The sequence below is a fragment of the Alosa alosa genome, chromosome 5 (genome assembly GCF_017589495.1).
Source record: "Alosa alosa isolate M-15738 ecotype Scorff River chromosome 5, AALO_Geno_1.1, whole genome shotgun sequence".
Taxonomy (NCBI): domain Eukaryota; kingdom Metazoa; phylum Chordata; class Actinopteri; order Clupeiformes; family Clupeidae; genus Alosa; species Alosa alosa.
This window is the reverse complement of record NC_063193.1, coordinates 4,589,044-4,595,119: the sequence shown is the minus strand read 5'-3', so window position 1 is coordinate 4,595,119 and position 6,076 is coordinate 4,589,044. Positions and strand designations below refer to the sequence as shown.

The window sequence follows — 6,076 nt, the reverse complement described above, 5'->3', positions numbered from 1 at the left end:
GACTATATTTGAATTGGCAGCAAATACTGCCTGGCACCCCAGACAATTGAATCTCTAAATTTAAAATAAGATTCAGATTAGTCACGTTACAGAATGCTGAGTTACTGAATTCCTCTGCAATGTTTATTGTTAATCATTAACTAATGAACTGTGTGTTTTGAATGCAATATTGTGGGAATCTCATAAGAGTATAGTTCTTGTACTGCTGCTGTTTTTCTACCCTCTCCTGCTCTTTTTTCAGCAGATACTTAATCTGTGGCCTTTAATACTGTGCACTATAGGGTGTTCAGTCACTGTAGCATTCCCCTTAAGTCACCTCAGTAAGGACCATTATTAATGAATCATGTCTGCCCAAGGTGATCAGCTAGGATTCCACTCATTCCAAGTCACTTTTGGATCTTAGTCTTTGCTTCCACCCAATATATCCACCAAGAAAATCATTATTTTCCATATCTCCCCAGCCCACTACTCTACCTAGTCGCCTGACTAGCCCACCAAATTTACCCAAAGTTTTCAGGGAATGTCTGATTGTCCTGGTTCTGCTGCCTAAGATTGCTTCCAGGCAGTTCTCCACCACCAGGAGATGCTCAAGAACCTGATATGGAGATGGCTACTTCTCCATCCACTTGTTCCTCTGCACCCTCAGCTCAGCGTGACTTGCCTACTACTCTTTCCTAATGCCTGAAAAGCCCTGGGAAGACTGGCTTTGCAGTCTTTGGGCCATGCAGAGAACTGGTCTTTACTTTTGAGAAAGTAGATTACTGCAATAGTCAGGTGTGTGATCTGTCAAAGCAAATGGGACTGAGTCAGGGGTTTCATTTTAGAGGCCAAACTGAAGGTTTTGCTGACAAAACCGAGGAGCAGTTTATTAAACTTGATAAAACTAATGCAGAACATAAAGACCAACTAGATGTTGAATTAGACAAAATGTTAAAGGGAATAAAGCCTATGATTGCTGAGAGATGAAAAGTCAGGACAATCGCGACAGCTCAGTGAAGTCCGATTTATGGTGGAACAGCTGCAAAGTGAAGTTCAGCAGGACATTCATGGCCATCACCAGAGTTTCCTTGCCACTCATAATATCCTGTCACAAAAAAATGGATCATTGTGTTAGCGTGCTTGATCAATTATGTGTTGCCATGAGCAACTTACAGACAGAAAACAGTGAACAAAACAGTAAATTGAAGGCTCTTGAAAAAAAAATTGAAAGCAGTTTTTCTAACACAAATTCCCTCCTTTTCCGTTCAGCGCGCCTCTGCTCAGGTCAATTCACCTGGGGCCAGGACAACCCAGTGTCATCAAAACAGACCATCTAAAACTGTCTTTTCCTACCTATGGCAGATCACATGATGATCCGGATCCTCTTCTGTATTTGTCCAAGTGTCAAGACTTTCTGGCTGTTCATCCTCTGTCTGATGCAGAGATCCCTTGCCAGCTTTAGGACTGTTCTGCATGGCTTCGCTCACGATTGGTGGGAGATTGCCAGAACTCAGGTTGTGTCTTGGGCTGAGTTTCAGAAGGACTTCCTTTCAGCTTTCTTGTCCGAAGACTATGAAGACGAGTTAGCAGACCCGGGTGAGGAAGCGGAGGCAAGGAGAACAAGAGTCTATCGAGACTTTGCATTTTCATATCGAGCTCTTTGTAAGCATTGGAATCCTGACATTGCTGATTTGGAGATAGTGAAAATGATCCTGAAGAGTGTTAGGCGCCCAGCTTGCAAGTCATCTCCGTGGGACGAAGTCAATTCCGTGGGCGAGCTTGTGAGGCTTGGTCACCAGCTAGAGAAAGACCTAGAACAACAAGCACAGTATGAACAACGCCTAGCATACACCAGTAGAAACTCACAACAACAGAGAGTGACTATAAATAAACCCACAGAGAAACCTCCAGTAATGTGCTGGCGTTGCAAAGGCCAACACTCACCTGGTTCATGTCCCCAGTACCAGTCCCCTGCTGGAGATCATCAGTCATCGGGCCCATCTTCCAAAAGCATGCAAAGATCTCCAAAGCCGGAACCGCATGGTGGAAAAATGTCTGTGACTTCTGCCTCCAAAGGTTCTGCAGAAAAGCGACAGGCAGCTAGAGCTGAGACTGAGCAAGGGGCCTGGTAGTTGTGGCATACCCCAACAGTTGGTGGTCCCTGTTGTCATTGACACATGGAGCGGCAGGGCTATCGTTGACACAGGTGCTAGTTACACTCTGGTTCTTGATAGCGTATGGAGGGCACTTAACAGGCCTAAACATGACTTAAAGCCTTGGACCACTGGTCCACTATTCCTGGCTAATGGGGAAACAGAGACTCCTCTTGGTTGGGCTGAGGTAACCATTGACCTAAGCAATAATGTCTGTACCTTGCCAGTGGCAGTGCTCTCTCCCAAAGCACTGGCCTACCGAGTCCTTGGTCTTGATTACTTATATTACAGTGGATTACAAATCCATGCATCTGACCACCAGTACAGTTTTAAAACAAACCAGAGATCTACTTCTTTCAACTGAGTGATGAGCAAGCCTCCAACTGCAGTGTTACTCCCAAACTCACTCTCTTGTCCTCTGTTCCTCCTCCTTGCTTGACTCCACTTCCTGTTGCACTAACTTCTCAGGATTACATTGACAGTGCAGTTGCAAATGCTGACGTACATGACTGGGGGAAAAACAAGCCTAAGACAACTGTTGGAGTCCCAGCCTGAACTTTGTTCTTTGAAGCCAGGAAGAACCACACTGTTGCAACATCATATATACACCAACACCGAGGGTTCCAATCAAGCAGAAGCCATACCGTATGTCTGCAGAAAAACAATTGATTGTAGAACAGCAGCTTCAAGAAATGCTCAACGATGGGATTGTTGAACCATCATATTCTGGCTGGTCTTCTCCTGTTGTACTGGTCCCAAAGAAAGATGGAAGTCAAAGGTTCTGTGTTGACTACGGAAAGTGAATGCAGTGACCAAAGCGGGGCCGCTTACCCGTTGCCTAATATCAATGAGCTACTTGAATCACTAGCTGGGTGCTCAGTCTTTTCCACTTTGGACCTCAATAGTGGATACTGGCAGGTCGCCATGAATGACTCCAGCAAATTGAAAACAGCCTTTGTGACCCCTGCTGGCCTTTTTTCAGTTCAGGGTAATGCCTTTTGGACTCAAGAACGCGCCCTCCTCTTTCCAGCGGTTAATGGAACGAGCGCTCGCTGAACTTAGAGGGAAGAATTGCTTAGTTTATTTGGACGATATCGTGATATATTCCTCTACAGTTGAACAACACTTCCAAGATCTAAGCGCCGTGCTTCAGAAACTCCGAGCTGCAGGACTTACATTGAATCTAAAAAATCCAAGTTCTGTCTCCGGCAAATCAAATACCTGGGTCATGTCATATCTGCCAAAGGGATAGCCGCAGATCCAGTAAAAGTGGAAGCTATCAAATCCTACCCAGCACCTACGAACATAAAGGAGGTACCATTGCTTTGTGCCAGGGTTCTCTCAAGTGGCTGAACCAATCAATGCCCTGAAAAGAAAAGGACGAGCCTTCAAATGAAGTCATTTGATATACTCAAAAGCCATCTTACCTCTCCTCCCATTCTGGGACATCCTGACCTGGATTTTCCTTTCCTTGTATATACAGACGCCAGTGACGTGGGATTGGGTGCAATCCTGGCCCAAAAGAAGGGAGTCGGTCACGAGGAGGTGATCGCTTATGCAAGCCGTACCCTAAACAAAGCAGAGCGCCAATTACTCTGCTACAGAGAGAATGTTTGGCAGTTATCTGGGCTCTAGAGAAATGGGAGCATTATTTGGAACCAAAGTTGTTTACTGTGGTGACTGACCATGCCTCCTTACAGTGGGTAATGAACAGCACTAAAACGTCTAGTCGTCTTATAAGATGGGCACTTCGACTCAAAAAATTCAATTTTGTAATTGAATGCGGAAGAGCAAACTCAATGTGGCACCGGATGCTCTGTCTAGGATTCCACTTTCGGCCCTGCCTGTATGATGACTTCAGTCAGAAGGATACAGAAGACTTTCCCTTTTCCATGACCACACTGTGGGAGGAACAACAGAAAGATCCTGAAATATCCAGCATCATCAAAGCCTTAGCTGAGGGTTGTAAAGTCTCAGAATCCAAATATTCTGTGATTGAGAATATGGTTTATAGGAAATCTCACCTAGCTGACAATAAATACCATTACCGTCTTTTTGGGTGCCAAAAACACTCATAACCACCATTCTACAGGCATATCACAATTCTCCGTTGTGTGGCCATCAAGGCATGTTTAAAACATACAAACGTCTCCATGACGTAGTTTTCTGGCCAAAAATGTGGGACGACGTCAAGAACTTCATCCGATCCTGTTTGAAATGTCAGACCTACAAAGGGGAAAATAACAAACCTTGTGGCAAAATACAACAGACTGAAGTAACTTTCCCAAATGAGATGTTGGGAGTGGATATTATGGGGCCTTTTCCCCGTAGCCCAAGCTGCCATGAGTACTTACTAGTATTTGTGGATTACTACACCCACTGGTTGGAATTATTTCCCATGCGTGCTGCTACTGCACCAGTAATTGCAAAGCTGTTTCAAAAGAAATTCTCCTGCGCTGGGGAGTTCCAGACTTTCTTCTATCGGACAGAGGCTCACAATTTGTCTCCAACTTGTTTACAGAACTCTGTGAAACATGGACAGTTACCCATAAACTCACTACCGCGTACCATCCACAAACCAACATGACTGAAAGGGTAAACAGGAGCATAAAATGCATGATTTCACAATTTGTCGAGGATAATCATCGGAAATGGGACCAATACCTTCCTGAATTCAGATTTGCACTAAACTCCTCCGGGTGCACATGAAACAACAGGCTTGACAGCCAAGCGGAGCTTCACTTGGGGCTTAAAACTCAGAAGTCCTGTGGATAAACTTGTACAGGGACAAGCCCTATCACCTGATTCCGCTGGCTATGAAGTGGTGCACACATCAAAACCTACAAATAAAGGCACACCTCAGCAGCAAAAGGCAAAAGCTAGACAGCTGAGAAATTATAATAAAAAAGAAGAGATGTAACTTACCAACCCAGGGATAGAGTGTGGGTTAGAAACCATGCTCAATCCTCAGCAGCAAAGCACTTTACAGCAAAACTAGCGCCCAAATGGAAAGGACCTTACAGAGTCATACAGCAGTTAGGCCCTGTGAATTTCCAAGTTGTCAGAGAAGACACGGGAGAAGACCTGTGTACAATCCATGTAAACAATCTAAAACCTTGTTTTCCCACTGCTGCTGAAAAAGATGCTCAAGAAAAGCAGAGTGTGCTCAACATTTTCTTGGAAGAGTCTGATGACGACGATTTTCATGGCTTTGGTTGAGTAGACGTTCTTTGCCAACCATGGGTTGTTTTTCCATGGGGGGAAGAGTGTAGCGGGCCGCTCCATATTTTTTATAATAAAAATGTATTTACTTTAGGCTTATCCAACCGGGTTGCTTAAACGCCAATTAGGTTAACGTCATGCAGTCAGCTGACGATAAAAGGCTGTTTGGCCTAACCTGCGAGAGGAGCGCTAATGACAGGAAGCTCTATCGGAGAGAGTAGTTACCGAGGGCATGTGAGACATGACGGGAGCATTTTAAAACAGAACATTCACACTGGATAAGTTACATTGGATTCCTCTGGATCGTACCCTTGTGGATTAATCCCTTTGAGGAATTCCTATGAAGCAGCGCGGACCCTGAGCAAAATAGGACCGGCTCAAACTACTTTGTGTTGCGCACGACGGAATGGATCGGTAGCATGGCAAGATGTTTTCCTTTCTCTTGTCGAGGTGTTGCGAAGATCCCTGGTTCAAGTCGTAGGGCCTACTCTGCAGCTCCTGGCTAGTCTCCGCTGGTAACTAAACACTCATCTCGAAGTTCACGTTTCCCTTCCACCAGTATACAAATAATTCAACATATTTCACAACTCGCTTTCCTTCAGTGACTCAGACTCTCTCCTACTTCCCCTTTTTGTTTAAATAGCATTTTTGTTTTTGATTGTATGGAGGGATATCGATTATTTAAGTTGTGTATGAATATTTTTGGTTTAATTTAAACTATC

The 6,076-nt window shown here is 44.5% G+C and overlaps 1 long non-coding RNA gene across 2 annotated transcripts; it reads right to left on the bottom strand.

Moving 5' to 3' along the window:
• Positions 1 to 1,993: 1,993 nt before the first annotated feature.
• On the bottom strand, positions 1,994 to 3,906 carry LOC125295009. 2 transcript variants are annotated; one of them, XR_007193616.1, is made up of 3 exons: positions 3,818 to 3,906; positions 3,560 to 3,701; positions 1,994 to 2,058 (listed from the first exon to the last, which is right to left on the bottom strand). It is a non-coding gene; the product is annotated as an uncharacterized LOC125295009 (long non-coding RNA). The 2 variants fall into 2 exon arrangements; XR_007193617.1 differs by lacking the exon at positions 1,994 to 2,058 and adding an exon at positions 3,464 to 3,498.
• Between the last annotated feature and the right edge of the window lie 2,170 nt (positions 3,907 to 6,076).